This window comes from Lagopus muta, chromosome 4, assembly GCF_023343835.1.
Source record: "Lagopus muta isolate bLagMut1 chromosome 4, bLagMut1 primary, whole genome shotgun sequence".
NCBI lineage: Eukaryota > Metazoa > Chordata > Aves > Galliformes > Phasianidae > Lagopus > Lagopus muta.
Window position 1 is genome coordinate 52,265,394 of NC_064436.1, and position 17,258 is coordinate 52,282,651.

The 17,258-nt window shown below is 33.6% G+C and overlaps 1 long non-coding RNA gene across 1 annotated transcript; it reads left to right on the forward strand.

Annotated features, from left to right (window-relative positions):
• Positions 1–294: 294 nt before the first annotated feature.
• LOC125692594 (uncharacterized) lies at positions 295–3,144 on the forward strand. Its single transcript, XR_007376772.1, has 2 exons — positions 295–348; positions 823–3,144. It is a non-coding gene; the product is annotated as an uncharacterized LOC125692594 (long non-coding RNA).
• Positions 3,145–17,258: the final 14,114 nt, after the last annotated feature.

The following is a 17,258-nucleotide window of genomic DNA, read 5'->3' on the forward strand; positions in this document are numbered from 1 at the left end:
GTGTGTGTGTAAAATCCTCTGTGCAAGGAGAAGAAAAGGAAGTTAATGCCATTTTTCCTTACTCGTTTACAGAGTTAAGCACCAGGAAAGTAAAATTAGTTGGTTTGGTAGAATGTTCATATAGTGAGAACTGTATGGGGCTGCTGAATCACAGCCTGAACCTCTGATTAATCACCTGAAGCGAGCAATGAGCCAGCCATGGGAGCACAAGCAAAGGCAATTCACCTGGGCTGCATAAAGGGGTGGAGCCTGACTCCACCTCCCCTAGACCCATTTAAAAGATATGTGGGGAAGGATTTCTTCTGGAGATTCACTCTGCTGGAGTTTACCGTGTGAGTCCAGGATAGGGTGAGTGTACTTCTTTCCTACTCTAGTGCAATAATTGCATCAGCCAAACTCCTGGATGTGCTGTATCATCTGCATATTCATTGATTGTACAGAGAATATTATTTTATCTTCCTTGTGAACACAGCTTTGGCACATAGACTCTTTTTCTATTACTGCTAAGGATGTAGTAAATTCTATCAGTAAATAAAATCGAAGCCAAAAAAGGCCCTAAACTGCGATTCATTTTAAAATACAATCATTTTTAAAATAAATGCTGATGCCGTAACAAATAATTATATTAATGCATTTTGGATTTAAAATTACATCTAATTAAAGCATTATGTCACAGCTCAAATTGATTTTATGGTAATTAAGAAAAAAAAAACAACACATAAAAACTATACACAAACATGGTAGCTTCTGGTTAATGTTTATGCCATCATTTAGGAAAGCAAATGCCATACTTTTGGAGTGTTCGGTAACTTCATATTTCAGAACAGGATGGTGCTCGTTTGGCTAGAAAGCAGTTTTTTCAGAAAAGGACTTGGCATTTCTCATGGATCATAAATGGAACAGGAGCTAGCAATGTGCCCTCACAGAAGAAGAAGAAAAAACAACAACAACAACAACAAAAACCCCAGTATTCTACAGCTGTCTCAGGTCATTGTCAGCAGGTCATTGAAAATAATCCTTCAAGTAAAATAACTCTGGAGTGCTGGGTCCAGTTCTGGGCTCTCCAATACAAGGAAGACATAGACATACTGGAGAAAGCACAGTGAAGGACCAAAAAATACATCATGTAAGGAAAGCCTGAGAGAGCTGAGACTCTTAAGTCTGAAGAAGAGAGGACTTAAAGATGTCTCCCTGATATTTATCTCTATTAATATCTGATATATATGTGATGGGAATGAGTAAGGGAGATAGAGTCTCTATGGGGTACAGTGAAGGGGGAAAAAAACAATGAACAAGCAAATAAATAAACGAAAGTCCAGCTTTTTTTTTCTGTGCAGGCAATCAAGCAGAGTAGCAGAATGCTCAGAGAGACTGTGGAAGTTCCATCTCTGTAGATTTTCATAATGTGACTGAACATATCTCTGAGGAACCTGCTCAAATTCTCCTTGCTTTAAGTAGAGTGGTAGGACTGGATGATCTCCAAAAGCATGTTTCTACCTCAAATGTTTTGTAATTCTTTCTGAGAATATACAGGCCAGGATTTATATAACCTAATTAAGAACATCAATATTTTTACATCTGTGCATTGACACATGTACTGCAACTTGAGATAATTAGCATATATATTGAGTAGATTCAACTCACTGTGTAACAAAAGATATGAGATACGCAGATTGAGGTATTCTTTCATGTGTATCTTTTTGTCTTTGTTTGCTTTTGATAGCTATACTAGATTTTCAGTTCTCAATTTAATACCCTGGAGACTATTTCCCTATTTCTGAAAATAATACAGAAATTCTTCAGTTTAAAGACTAAAACAAAGGTATTTGAAATCAGTAGTCACATGGTAAACGTGCAAGTTCTCTTTCTGAGTATGTAAAGCCTGTTTTTGTTCTGCTAATACTGATAAGAAAAAAAAAACAAAAACAAAACTATTTCACTGAATGCAGTTTTCAAATTGAATTTGGCCCTCATTATCCCCTCATTTTAGATGTTCTTCCCACTTCTGTTTGTATGACTACTGCTTAGCAACATTCAATGGATTATTGACTACAAAGAGTTGGTACATGCTTACTAAGAGAAATTAACCTTCAATGAGAGACAATTATGAGTAAATAAGTTTTAACATCAATTAACATGCTGTACTACCCATATGGTTGAGCATCTGAACTTTATAAGCTCTAGAATCACAGTGTATTTCATTATTTCTGTCAGGACTAAAGGGAAAATTACACATCAGCTTTCATGACATGTATTTCCAAATACGCAGCTTGTTAATTGAAGCATGGAAAAGTACGGACCATATCCAAGACAAGACATTATTTGGCTGAACATGTATAAAACAATGGATTGAGAGAAATATGTTTTGACACTGTAATATGGTAAAATAGTGATACTCAAAAATGTAAACTACATTGACAACATACAATGATACCTGTATTTAGTAAACACAGGTTCAGATTTTTTTTTGTAACTTCAGTAGCTTTGCTATCCTTTTTGCTCATCCTCCTCAATTTCTGAATGATTTTAAAGAGAAATTGGGAAGACTGAGCATTGAACTAAACTGATGGCATCTGGTAAAATGTCTATTGAAGGAAAATGAATGTTCCTAGAGAAAAATTGAAGTCTTAAAGCAAATATTTTCCATTTGGAATAATATTTTAATGTAAAGAGAAAATTTTTAAGACTGCATCAATTATTTCTGCAGAAGACAATACTACCATCAGTCATCCTTTAGTTTTTTCTGACTCTCAGCAACAAATCTTCTTCTACAATCTTAGGATATCTAAATATACTTTTGTTGCATTTTTATGTTGTCTTAACAGGACTTGGAAGTGCATTCTATGTATGTCTTCACATATGTATTTTTAACTTTGAAAGGAGAATTGACAGGAAGTGGTTATATTGCCTGAGTTACCATGAGTAAGATTAGAGCTTTTTCACACACACCTCAGTGAGTGATTTTTTTTATTTTTATTTTTTTTTTTTCTTCCTTAGTTTTGAAATATTCTGTTTTGGATTAAGGTTTCTATGTGACTGCTTCTGTAAAGGAAGTTGTTTAAAGCATCCAACTTTGTTGGAATGCTATTATTAATCTCATATTAACGCAGAAAAGCACATACCAATAAAGAACGTTGAATGTTTTGAAGTTTTGAAGATGTTTATTTCTTTTTTTTCCCAGCAAAAAATATTTTCACTCCTTCAAAACATAAAGACACAGACACTTGTCTGCTTTTAACAGAGAGGATTATACAAAACAGAGTATCCTGAGCTAAATTCTGTGACTATTTTGCTGCTAGTAAGCATATATTGACTTTTTTAGGTCAGTATTAAGCTTATTGACTGGAGGATTTCGTATTTACAGTTTTTTTTGCCAGAATCAATATGATGACCTCAGGGGGAAAAGAAAATGTCTTTGACTCAACTAAACAGCAATGTTCTCTGTTTTTTCTGTTTGTACCTGAAATCTACTGATATTTAAATACATCTACACTGAAAAATTTGAAATACACACTTACAATTAATAGTTCCCTGTTGTTTTTGTCTCCTGAAACTACAATATTAAAAAAAAAAAAACTTGCTAATATAATTTGATGTTTTAAGACTTTTTTTCTAGAAATTGATGTCACTTGTGTAACTGCAGTCTCAGATAAATTGTACTTTACATTTTATATATATATATATAAATCTATGGAGCATATATCATATATAATCATCATATCATGATATATGCTCCATAGATTTTTTTTCTCCTAACCATTGATGTAAATTATAGTCCCATCTGAATAGATGGAATTTGGTCATACTCACTTCAGTAATAGTGGATTTAATAGTAATAATGGTTGAAATTTTTGTAGTGGGGAACATCAAATATCTTCATGGGAAATCTGAAATTATTGGTGTTTGAAATCCCTATTACTTTATTATATAAGATTCCTTAAATTGCCTTACAAAAATAGTTAACATAGCTATTTTTCATCTTCTGTCATAGTGTTTTGTTTTATGGAAAATCTTTTGTTTTACTAAGTTTGCTATGAAAATAAAAATAAAATGAGAAGAATCAAATATTTTAAACTTTGCAAGCAGTTCATCTTGCACTGAGTTAGCAATGTTCATTTCACACCTTCTACTAGACAAAAACAACACGTTACCTACTGGGTTTTTGACAAAGGCACGTAGAATTCCATATAACAAAGTGATGATAACACTTATTTAATACTTGTATACTCATGTAAACATGTATAATTAATACAAATTAATATGAATTATTAATATGAACATATTTTTGGTTAACAAATTTTATGTATGTTATTGTAATTCAGAAAATACATATATATTCCTGTTTTGTTTTTACTGTGACTGTATTAATCACTTTTTTCAATTTTTCTCTTAGAATATGCTGAATGTCAACAATTTCAGGGCCGGTCCAAGATGCCCAAACTTAGGAAATTAAAGTGATTTTATGTTATTTGTATAATTTGTTCCATGACTCTTGCAGTATTAGAATTCACTGACTTTTAAACTCAGATTTCAGTAACTCAATTTGAGAAGTTGTTATTGGAAAAAGATGAGCAATTGCACTAAAATATCTAAGGAAATGTCCAACTGCACAAAAATAGATTTGAAAAACAAATTTCTAAAGAGAAAAGAAACAATGCTGAGGTGAAAACTGAAGTTCCAAAAGTATTTTTTAAAGAAGCATCTGACTATTTCATATTCAGCTCTTCACAATTTGATATATTCATGAGGACATTTATAAAGAATCATTTATTTTTCAAAAGTAACAGAGGAATTCAGCTCAACTGCTTATTTCTATTGTAAGTTAATGTTTAGGGTATTAGCTGTGATACTCTCTCCACTGCAAAATAAAATTGATGTATTGGATAGAAAGAATTTTATTATTATTGTTTTTTAAGTTGAAAACACCAATTTTTATATTAAAAAAAAATGCCTAAATCTTTTGGGAAGAAAATGGAAACAAATGAGCTACAGAGATGTCAAATGGTTCAGTTTATGATGTCCTGAGTGCTTACTGTAAGAGAAAAAGGTACCGGGAGAAAGGGTATAGCAACTGTAACAACACAGAGTACCTGTGCTGTTGCTGAGATACAATGTATTTCTTAAGGGAAAAAATGCTACTATGCATTAGGAACTCCTGCAATGATTTCATTTAGAGTAAGAAAAATAAAATATTGATCCCTTTTAAAACTTCTCTTTGTTTCCATTTTATGCAAATATATCTGTCCTTTTATTTTTATCTAAATGACACCAAAAGGAATTCAGAGGTACGTTTGGTTTCATCACAGCATGGAAACAAACAGTGAAAACATCATTTGTTTATTATTCTCCGAGGGCCTGAGTATACAGATGCCTGATCATCTGTCTGCTTCTCTTCAACCTGTTTATGGATAGGCTGCTGTCTTTACTCACCTGTTGAGCATACATGGCATGAATAAAGATGAATGTAAAATCCAAAGAAAGCTGTACAATGAAAGGTGAAGATCAATCCGGTGAAAGGCTCCTTAATATCCTTTAGAAATAAGGAAAAAAAATCTTTAACAGTGCAGATGGTTAGGCACTGGAACAGGATACCCAGTGATGTGGTGGATGCCCTGTCCCTGGAGACTTTCAGGATGAGGCTGGAGCAAGCCCTGGGCAACCTGAACTCTCTGTGATGTCCCCGTTCATTGCAGGGGATTTGGACTAGACAGCTTTCAGAGGTCCATTCCAACTCTAAGAATCCAGTGATTCTATGATTTATGCTGATTCTGACAATGAAGACATACTCTATTAATATATGTTCTTAGTCTCCAAATATTTTTTGGCACAGGTACTTCTCAAGTCATCTAGTTTCAACCCACCTGATATAGGCAGGGATGCCTCCCACCGGGAGACCAGGTTGATCAAAGTCCCATCCAGCCTGGCCTTGAATGCTTCAAGGGAGGAAGAATTTGTAACCTCTCTGTGAGTGTTCCAATGTCTCACCACCACCGCAGAAAAGAATTTCTTCCTAATATCTAGTCTAAATCTACACTCTTTCAATTTAAAACCATTTCCTTTCCTTAAAACCAACCTTGTCCTGTTGCTACATACCCTTATAAAAAGTCCATCACTTGCTTTCCTGTAGGCCCCCTTCAGGTACTGGAAGGCTGCTACAATGTCCTCCTGAAACTTTCTCTTCTCTAGGCTGAAGAGCCTCAGCTCTCAGCCTGTACTTGTAGGGGAGATGCTCCAGCCCTCTGATCATCTTTGTGCCCCCTCTCTGGGCCTGTTCCCACATCTCAAGTTCTTGTGTTGAGGGCACCAGAACTGGACGCAGACTCCAGGTGGGGTCTCACATGAGCTGAGTAATGCACAAGAGAAAGCTGCAATTGTATTGTAAAGCTTAATGAAACTAGCAAAAAAGGCAACAAAAACATTTAATCTATGTATTCGTCTTTGACTCTTGTGTTTGTATTAGATCAGAAGAGATAATGATTCTCATTCATAAAAGCTGAAAAAGCCACAGTGAAAATATAGAAACATAACAAAGATAGAAATGGCATAAATAACTGTAAAGATAAGTAGCTACAATATTAACTATAGAAATACATGCTATTCTGAAAGCATTTACTGGATCTTCTTTTCATTTTAAAAAGAAATAGGAAATAAATGAATTACTTTGAGATCAGCGGTGTGCCACTACAATTTAACCTAAATGTGAATTACAAACAGAAAGAGCATTTCATTTTTGGTAGAATGATACTATAAGTGCCATCCCCAGATAAATTTAGGTAAAAAAAAAAAAAAAAATTTAAACACTATTTTGCATAATGCCTTTACTTTTCTGAAACTTGGAGCTGAATTCCTTGTTCCTTCTAACAAACAGAAGAAAACAACTACTATAACACTGCTGTTTGCAAAAGACACAGGTATAAGTCATTGCAACTTACCTTCTAACACATTACTTATGTCCAGCTAATGCACTGACTTGCTACTTGTGTAATTTCCACTGGAAACATAACTAGGTTTATGTTTGCTAAGAAACTCCACTGAATAAATTAATGATTTTTGTCTCTTATAAGATCAATTTAAAGGTTTGAGGATTTCAATTTGAAGATGATAAGCTTTAAAAAATGCATGCATAAATCACACCCACATTTAATAAACTGTAAAAATACATTTCAACTTGGGACTGATATACTCTATCATGATTTACAGTGAAATTAATCCCGCAGTCTGCATGCATATAGTACTGAATTGTTCAATAAAGGACATAATAATAATAATAAAAATAGTAATAGTGAGAACACCTTGGCTCTGCTAGAGGCTTGAAGATGTGATACCATTTACTACATAATGTCATCGTGTTCTTGTTGAAGTCAGGGATCTAAGGACTGAGACTTTGAGGTACAAAATACCACTGCTAACCACAAGTTTTTTCATACTGTTGTTCACTTAAGACTTTCACTCAAGCTCCCCCAACCCAAATGTTTATATTTATCTAAATGCTCAAATCTTACAACTGCTGAGTAACACCAGCAGATTAAACTGAGAACCATTAAATGAACAGCAGTTTACGTTTAGTGCTCTCAAATAGTATTGTGCATCTGGATTCCTAGCTATATAATTGATGCCTAAATGAGTTGCTCTTAGTCCTCACAATCTTCAACCAGCAGCTTTGTTTCACAGTAGTTGTTTCTGCTAAGATCTATACTTTCTGCTGCTGATGTGTAATTTATTATTATTATTATTATTATTATTATTTTTGTTACTAGATTTAATTTGTATATTATCAACAAGTCATGTTTCTTTTCAGCTCAGCTTTGCTTTTAAAATGCAGGAAAAAAAATGAGTACAGCTTTTAAAACCAAGTGTTAATCTGCCTTTGGAGGCAGAAAATTTCTGTCATGGATTCATAGAATCATGGAATATTTGGGTTGGAAGGGACCCTAAAGATCATCTAGCTCCAGCCCTCCCACTATGGACAAGATTGTTACCCACTAGATCAGGCTGCCCAGGTCCCCATCCAATCTGGGCTTGAACACCTCCAGGAATGACGTATCCACAGCTATGGCCAACCTTTTCCATTGTCTCACCACTCTTTGAGTAAAGAATTTCCTCCAAATATTTAATCTGAGTCTGCCCTGCTTTAGTTTAAAATCATTTCCCCCTGTCCTATCATTACCTGCCCATATAAAAGAATTGCTCTCAATCTTTTTTATAAACTCCCTGCACTAGAGCTTAAGTACTGTAAGGCCACAGTAGGGTCTTCTCAGAATCTTCTCCAGACTGAACAAGCCCAGCTCCCTTAGCCTTTCTTTGTAGCAGAAGTGCTCCAGCCCCCTGATGATGAGTGGGTCTCCTCTGGACCCACTGCAACATCTGTAAATGTGCAAAATGATGCACATAACTGCGAATAATCATTGTTATCATCAGAAGTCCTGAAACACATCCTGAATTGTAAAATTACTGTTCTGGCTTCATTATGTACGTTCTCCATCACTATGGACCTATTACTGGAGATATGGATAGTTGTTGGACTGAAGCTGCCATTCCTGGGCCTGCCCTTTTCCATTTTGCTGACGTGCTGTGATATTGGGTTAGGACACTTCATTGCAACTTCCTTGCTGATAGCACCCAGCTTGTCTTCTGTTTAGAAACAGCCCACTCTTTCTATTCTCTGGTAGAATTTTATTCCTGAGAATCATTAAAATACCTTTGAGCAAAAGAGAAAATCAATGTGAACTGCCTAGTTGATGACTTGCCCAATGATACTACTACAAACAAGGAAAACACACCCTATAAAGCAAAATGCAACAGCTACTGCCAGAACAGATATCACTGTTTTTGGAAAAGTGCCCACTCTCACACTTTGCAAACACCTAATCAAATCCTAAGGATTTTGAGTGGAAGGATGACATCTTTTTGGATCCTTGTTACATCAGTAATGATACACTTAAAATTTATAAAACCAAAATGAATACTGAAATTGAACTTCAGTCCTCTATGTTACTTTAAGGCTACAGATTACCATGACTCTGAAGCTGAGGAAGCACATGAATAAGTTTTCTACTGAGACAGCTAAATGCTATGCAAACCCTACATTAAAAGACAGTCATACTTACATTTTGCTATGGAGCATGACAGAATTCTCACCTCCAGAAATAAAGAAACATATCTGTGTAAGTTTTGGAAAGTGTCTATTTTAATTAACTATGTTGATAAATATATCTGATTAGTCCAGGCAGTGTCAACCTTCAATGGCTATCCTGCTTTTTGGATCTGAGCTCAAACTCTCTCATGGCGTGGCACAGCATGATGTAAATGTTTTAGCTCAGATTGATGCTAACTAGGAGGGGTCTCATTAAATTATCATCCAGTTCTGAATTATATAAATCAGGAAATCTATGCAATGTGACTTGAGAACGATCAAGTCTCTAATAAAAAGAATATAAAATACAGTCAACACATTTTTAACATAGCTGTGATTATTGTTTGTCGTATCTAGAAAATAACATTTTAGCTCAAGCAGTATTATAGTTCTTAATAAACAGAGTAAATGAAAACAGAATATTGTGAATTGATGCCAAGAAGAAAAAGAAGAAAGAGTTTGTAAATTGTTCATAACTTATAAGGCTTTATTTGAACTATCAAAATTCAATGCAATAAAAACTAGGCAATTTTGTTTTGTTTGGAAGATTCTGATTTGTTCATTATTTCCATTCTCCTTTTACACAAATCCTTAAACATGTCTGACAAATACATTATTGTTTATTGTTTATTGTAAAGAATCTCTAATGTGAATATGCAAAATACACACAGACATTTATATGTAAATATTGGATAGATTTAGTTTATATCCCACCTACATATGTAGTTCCCTGTATGGATAAAATGAATACTCTCCTAAATAAAATATCTTTTTCTTTGTAATTTTGAGTTTTTCAGTATTTCATTATTCCAAAGAAACCTGTTTCTAAAACACACATTTTTTGTTATCTAGCTTTTTATACACATTGACTGTTATCCTTTCATCACTGTAGTGAGCACTTTCCTACTTGAATGACTGAAGCTACACAGTTAAGAGCATCACTCATTTCAAAATCATGTTATCATTTTTATTTTGACTACACAAACAAGAGAAGTGTTTCTAAGGTGTGTAAATGGATCAGTCAACAGACTATACTGTAAGAGTTGAGTTGGAACAACCTTTCACCTTCCAAGTACAAAGAATATACATGAAAGTAAAGAATAAATGTTTTTCTATGTTACAAGGTCAAGGATTATCTTTAAACAACATGAGGAAAGCAATTGTTGCTGTGCACTTTTCATCTTAAAAGACATTGATACCAATATACAAAACTACAAATTGAAGATTATTATCATATGAAATGCTTGTTTCATAATTTTATCTGGACTTATTCCACAAACGGTAGCAGAACAGGTTCTTGTTTGTTGTACAATTGTCTTTGTTTTAACACAAAAAGGCAAAACATGAGAATTGTTCTGCATGGCTTGCATGACACAAAAACATTCCACATGAGCATGGGTATGGCATTAAATTCTTACACAGACTTAGCTGTGTTCTATGAGGAGATTTTTTCAGATATTTAAGAAAAAACAAATTGATATAGTTATTTGATTACATAAAAGAAAAATATTTTCTAAATTATAAACTGTGTTAAAAATGAATTCATACCAACATCAAGAACTCAAAATATAGAATTAATAAAAGGTTTACTATAGGAATACAAGTAAAACTACAGCACGGAGACATATTTCAGATGCCTAGTGAGAATTTTCAAATGTCTAGTGAGATAATCTGTCTTCTGATATGTTATGCTACTTTCTGACATAATGTTATCCTATTTAGATAAGATTCAAAGGCATGTTTTTTGTCAAGATAGTGCCACTGAGAATATAAAAGAAAGAAAACTGCTGGACAAATTTTGATTCACAACTAAAAATTTTTTTTAATTTCTAAAGATCATTTCTAATTGTACTATTCATGTATTTGAAGCTGCTTAGTGGATGTCTAGATTTTCTACCTTCTGTACCCAAAGTAAGGGTATGTTGATGTCAGATGTGAAATGCATGCAGTAATGCTACACTACATCTAACAGAACAGGAAAAAAGAAAATAACGTCCATCTTTGTAAATATAAAGAATATTGTCTGTCTCTGAAATAATAGGGCACCTAATGAAGGATTTAAAATATATGAAAACTAACAAATATTTATATTCTGTTAAATATTTTTTATTTTAATTCTCTGCAAAACTGTAAACAATTTTTCTTTCTCTTTAAAAACTTCATCTGGCTTCTTGCCTTTCTGCTATATTACTCTACTTATCATCAAATAGTTTTGTTACAGCAGTGTTTCAGAGAAACGGATAAGATATGCCTCATAAAAATTACTTTTGATTGTTCACTAACCCAAATTCATTTTTCTTTTTTTTTAGAACTACACTATATGTTTAAGGATCAAGCCATTAGTGAAACATAATATGTTCTACGCATTTTTACTTATAAAACACTCAGGAGTTTACAGACTAGACTAGGTTACTGCTTTGTTAACATGAATTGTTAATGGGTCTAATCACAGTCTTAAAGAAACATGCATTTTAATTCCAGAAGAAAGAATTAGAAAATATAATTTGATCTTTTCTACAGTGCAGACTTTTTCTCGGTTTGAACCCAGTCACATAAAGTCTTTCAAGCCTATCATCTGGAATGGATCTGACAGGAGAAGTCTAAGATGGATAGAACATCATTCTCTTTTGGAGTTGATTCCAGAAATTAGTCACATCACTGTTCAAAATGTGCCTATTTCTGGCTTTAATTTACCTAATTAAGTTGTCAGGCACTGATTCTTTCTGTAACTTTCTATGCCAGATTAGAGTACTTCTTAGTACTCACTACTTTCTTCTTTTGAAGGTGTTTTAATTCTGTGATCAAATTTGAAAACAATAAAGAACACGTCAAAGACCTAAGTTTAATGGTTAGAATCCTGTGTATATAGGTAATTATGAAATGTTTTAATTTTTCCCGTACTGGTTAAAGAGTAAGTCAGAGATTTTCTCTAAGCTTTGAATGTATTTAGTGTCAGCTTGACATTTTTAATACTATCCAATACAGGTCTTAGATATGAACAAACTGCTGTACTATGCCCTGTGATTATACATGTTTCTGAAGGAAAAATGCTAGTTATTTTAATCCTAACTCTTTTCTACCTATTCTCTTTCAAAGGCTCTGAAAAACAATTTTTTTTAAATGTAAATTTAACTGTAAGACACTCAGTATACCATAGCTTCAAGTTAATAATCTTTAACTGTGGTTGAATTGTTTGGATATTACTATTCCAAATTTGCATATGTGAGATTTATTTATAATATTAATTTGATTTTATTTTTTTTACTGCTTTCTATGTGAAGAACTGTTTTCTGTAAATCATTCTTTCATTCATCTATGAAGAGTTAGTAAAAAACCTTTCAGATTTTTATATGCACAGCAGGCACAACAAAGATTACAAAAGCAAAGAATGGTACTGGGAAAAAAGAAAAAAGGAAAACAGAAGAAAATCGGTGTCTGGTTTTATTCCTTAAGTTTTATATATTAAAGAAAAAACAAAAAACAAAACCAATAACAAAAACAACCCACAAACCAAACCAAAACAATTTCACAGATTGCAGTCAGAAGAAGTGATTATTGTAAAAGTCTTCCCCAAAGCACTCTGATTTTCCTTTACAGTGACACATCTACCCAGAGCCGAGCGCTTTCATATTTGGAATGTACAGTGAGCTCTGACAATAGGCATCCCGATATTCAGCTGATGACAACTATAGAAAATCCTAATTCTCATATGGCTTTTCATAGAGATATTTCAAGGGCATGAAAAAGGAAGAAAGAAAAAGGAAAGAAAAATAATATGCAGACTGATTTTATCTATATCTAAGGGCTGTGCTTTCAGGGTAACATAAAAATTGAATAGCTGTTGTCAGACACTGACTGCCCAGAGGACTACAAGGCAAACAAAATCTAAAAATTCTCTCTTTGCATTTTTAGCCTAAGTTTTCCTTACTTCAGCAGGACAACAGTGCACAGAGAAACACAGCAGATTAAACTTTGTGCATGATGTTGTAGATTTGCATATCTTGTTCAGAATGAAGTGCTGCTACTTCTCAAATTTGTAAATATTTTTATAAAAGGCTTTTTAAAAATTCTGTCAGACTTTGTTACCTTAGCTTCTAGTTAAGAATTTAAATTTGTTTCACCATTAGTAACTTTCAATGAGTTTTTATAATATCTTTCTCTCAATCTGTTTCTTCTTTGTGTATTTGTTTTTTCTCAGAACCAAACCAAATTGAGGATTAAGGTATACTGTCTTTCTTACGTAAATGACTTAGCTAAAAACTACTGAGTCTATTCCATAGTTCATGATCTGAAATCTGGCGTAAATGACCTTTTCATCTTCTACAGCTATAAGCCTTTCTCTAAACCAGCCACCATTATCCTAAGCGACCATGCAATCTTTAGAACTAAGCAAGCATAAAATTTCTCACATTATGATTAATTTTCACAAATCTCAACAAGATCATACAAGAGTCACTAGACTATGAGCTACATGGGGCAGTTCCACTGGCTCATGACAAGGGCAAAAATTTGAAAATGGTGCATAAAAGGGGTGCATACTAATTTAGAATTAGAACTTTCACTAAGCTCTGAAAACAATCAAAAGTATTTGTAGCTTCCTTTGTGTGATTCTGCTAAAGGTGACTCTTCCTGTTGCTGATGGAAACCTTTTTCCCTTACTACAGTTTTTAGCAGCCTAGAGCCCTAAGACACACTGAAGTTACATTTGTTATGATTCAAAGTATTTAATTGGGCTTGACCTCAGTGTCAAAACAGGAAAATATTTACAAAATTACGAATAGTAGAAAGGTACTTAAAAATAAATAAGCCAATGTAAAGGCCAATGATAGTTCTCACCTGAAAGTTATGAAAAAGTGTGGCAAAATCAATTATCAATCCAAATTGGAGAATGAAGGCTTCTATGAGATTAATGTGATAGGGGAAAGAAATATAGAAGGCTGCTCCAAAAGTAATGCTTTCTAGTTTTATTATTTATAATATCAGAGACAAATGTTAGTGATTTGGCAGTGGAAGCAGAAACCTTTCAACAGTACTTTGTATTCCAATATTACTTTTTGGGCCCCTCACTGCAAGAAAGATATTGAGGCCCTGGAACTTGTTCAAAGAAGGGCAACAAAGCTGGTGAGGGGTCTGGAACACAGGCCATATGAGGAGAGGCTGAAGGAGCTGGGAATGTTCAGCCTGGAGAAGAGGAGGCTCAGGGGAGACCTTATTGCTCTCTATAACTTCCTGAAGGGAGGTTGTAGTGAGCTGGGGGTCGGCCTCTTCTCTCGTGTCATTAGTGATAGGACCAGGGGGAATGGTTTCAAGCTACGCCAGGGGAGATTCAGGCTGGACATGAGGAAGTATTACTTTTCAGAAAGGGTGGTCAGGCACTGGAATGGACTGCCCAGGGAGGTGGTGGAATCACCGACCCTGGGGGTGTTCAAGGAAAGACTGGATGTTGTGTTGAGGGACATGGTTTAGTGGGAGCTATTGGGGGTAGGTGGACGGTTGGACTGGGTGATCTTTTCCAGGTCTTTTCCAACCTTGGTGATTCTATGATTCTATGATTCTATGATTCTACTTTCAGAGTGATGGTGTAATAATAGAAATATTTATTATGGTCTATGATCAAAAAACAAGGAAATTAGTACATATAGTGAAAAAAAATTTAATAAACATTTTATTTCAAAAGCCTATGTATGGAAAGAAGTATTTTTTAATATTTATTTGTTTTTAGCAGTGGAACTACATTAGAGAATAATAAGGAAATATTTACAGTGAATTATAAAGAGATTTGGAGAAAGTGTGATACAGACATACCTATATCTTCTGAGAAAACTTGTACTAATACATTTTTTAGGTTTCATGAAGGAGAGTGCTCTGTGCCAATAAATGCTTAAAAATATGTTTATCATATAAATTCTTTAAAGTCTGGTTGTTTATTGTGTGCTTCTGTCAGCTTGCTTGCTTTTATATTTAAACATAGTTTTAAAATAAGCTTAGTTTTATAGCTCCTTTATTTGGTAAATATGTCTTATAATAGTTTTTCTATCTCTGGAGACTCCTCCAAAAGCAAATAATTCTCAGAATAATCAATAAATACTAGGCAAAGAGATACACTTCTTTACAATTCTGTCTCAGTAGACACTATGAATAAAGAAATCATAATTTTTCAGAAAGGTTGAAAAGTTGGCAAAACTTTTAGAAAAAACAATCAAATTTTATTAAAATAACAAATTAATTGCATAGAACAAGAGAACCAATCAAATTTAGGAAATAGGTCAATTAGAATATGCACAAACACTTCCTATGCTCTACATAGGGAATCGTTTAAAAAAAATCAAAAAAGGTTCTGAGTTAAACTAAAAGTTATTAACTTTCTCTTATATCCTATTTGGTGTGAAAATCTGAAGGGCACATGTAGCTGCAGACTATTTTATCCATTATAAAACATTTTAAAAATAAACGCTTATCCATTGATAATATTCCAAATAAACAGCTGAATTAAAAGAATCAGGCCTGAAAATTCCAGATGAAAACTCCTGAAAAATGCAAGTTCATTTTTATCAGATTTTCCTGATTTGGAAACTTGGGGGAGATATAAAGATCATACTTTTCACATTAATATCATAGCTCAATGAAATTTTGAGAATGCTAAGCTGTGCAGAAAAAAATCATATTTGAAATGCGTATCTTTGCATGTCTTCTGCTTAAATAAATCTGCATAAATGAGTTTCAAAGTCACTGACTCCCCATATTGACATTTTCTTAAATGTGAAACAAATGTTCATAGAAATGCTGACAACTTAAGGGAAAAGAGAGGCATGTGACAAGAGTGGTGAAACCTAAGTTCTGAGATATAACTATGAAATTCAGGTATGTCCTTCAGTTATACTTGTACTGCCACTGTGAAGAAAGGCTTTGCCTATTTGTGTCACTTTTCTGTAATTTTCTTTCAATTACGAACTTCCTACAGATACAGGTCACAAAGGCATGTCCTTTGAATGATTCATCAAGTTAGGATATATTTTTCATGTAGATTCAGAAAATGGGAATAGATCATATATATGCAGGATTGGTCGTGTAAGATTCTGGGCCACGTGTATTAATCAAACCTGATTCAACTGATGTTTTTTGAAATTAGTCTCTCATTGACTTCTGGACAGTGAACTTGTGTCAGACTTCCCACATAAAATTTACCCTGTTCATAAGACCAAATAACTCAGGTTTGTTTGTTTTCTTGCTTTTAAACACACTGTCCATTGTGTTAGTGTAATAAGGAGAGAAATTAAATAAAAAATCCATAAGGATATAATTTTAGTTATAGACAAAGTGAACTGGAATATATTCATAGTTATTACACTACTGACAAATAATCCTCAGAGCTACATAATATCTTTGTTATGTGCACATTATGTATCATCATAACTCAGATTCTAAGCCTTTGATCTTATATGCTTAATGTATACAGTTTTAGTATACAATTATTACATGCTAAACCAGAAATACTTATGAATATTAATTATGGTTGAATTCCGTAAAGATAAATCAACAGGGTACAGAAGACATGAAACATTACAAAAATGTACTATCATGAAAAAGCTATCTATATATATGAATTTTCAAATATAATTCAATTATTCTTTAAAATAATAATTATCTTACAATGAAAAGAGAGAAAAGGACAAAAAAAAAAAAAAAGTGAGCTCAGGAAAATAAAAAACATAAAATGTAAATGGAATTCAAAAGAAATCTACAAGGATGGATATATTAAAACAGTCAGCTTCTAAAGACGGGAAGAAAAAATGAAATGTGCATTAAAAAAATTGTAGGTTTAATTTTATCTTTGTCCATCATGGAAAGACGGACATGGAAAAGATTGGAAGAATCTTGTAGGTTTTTATTAATTATGTTAATGTATGGGAACTACTGAGTCACGGCCTGAACCTCTGATTGATCACCTGAGGTGAGCCATGAGTCAGCCGGAGGAGCACAGGTGAAGGCAATTCACCTGTGCTGCCAGAAGGTGTCCTATTTAAGAGCTGGCTACCAGTAGAGATTGTCTGGAGATTCCTCTTTCTGGTGTTTTGTGGTGAGCTTGACTAAGGGTAAGCCTTCCATTTATTCTCTTTCATTGTCA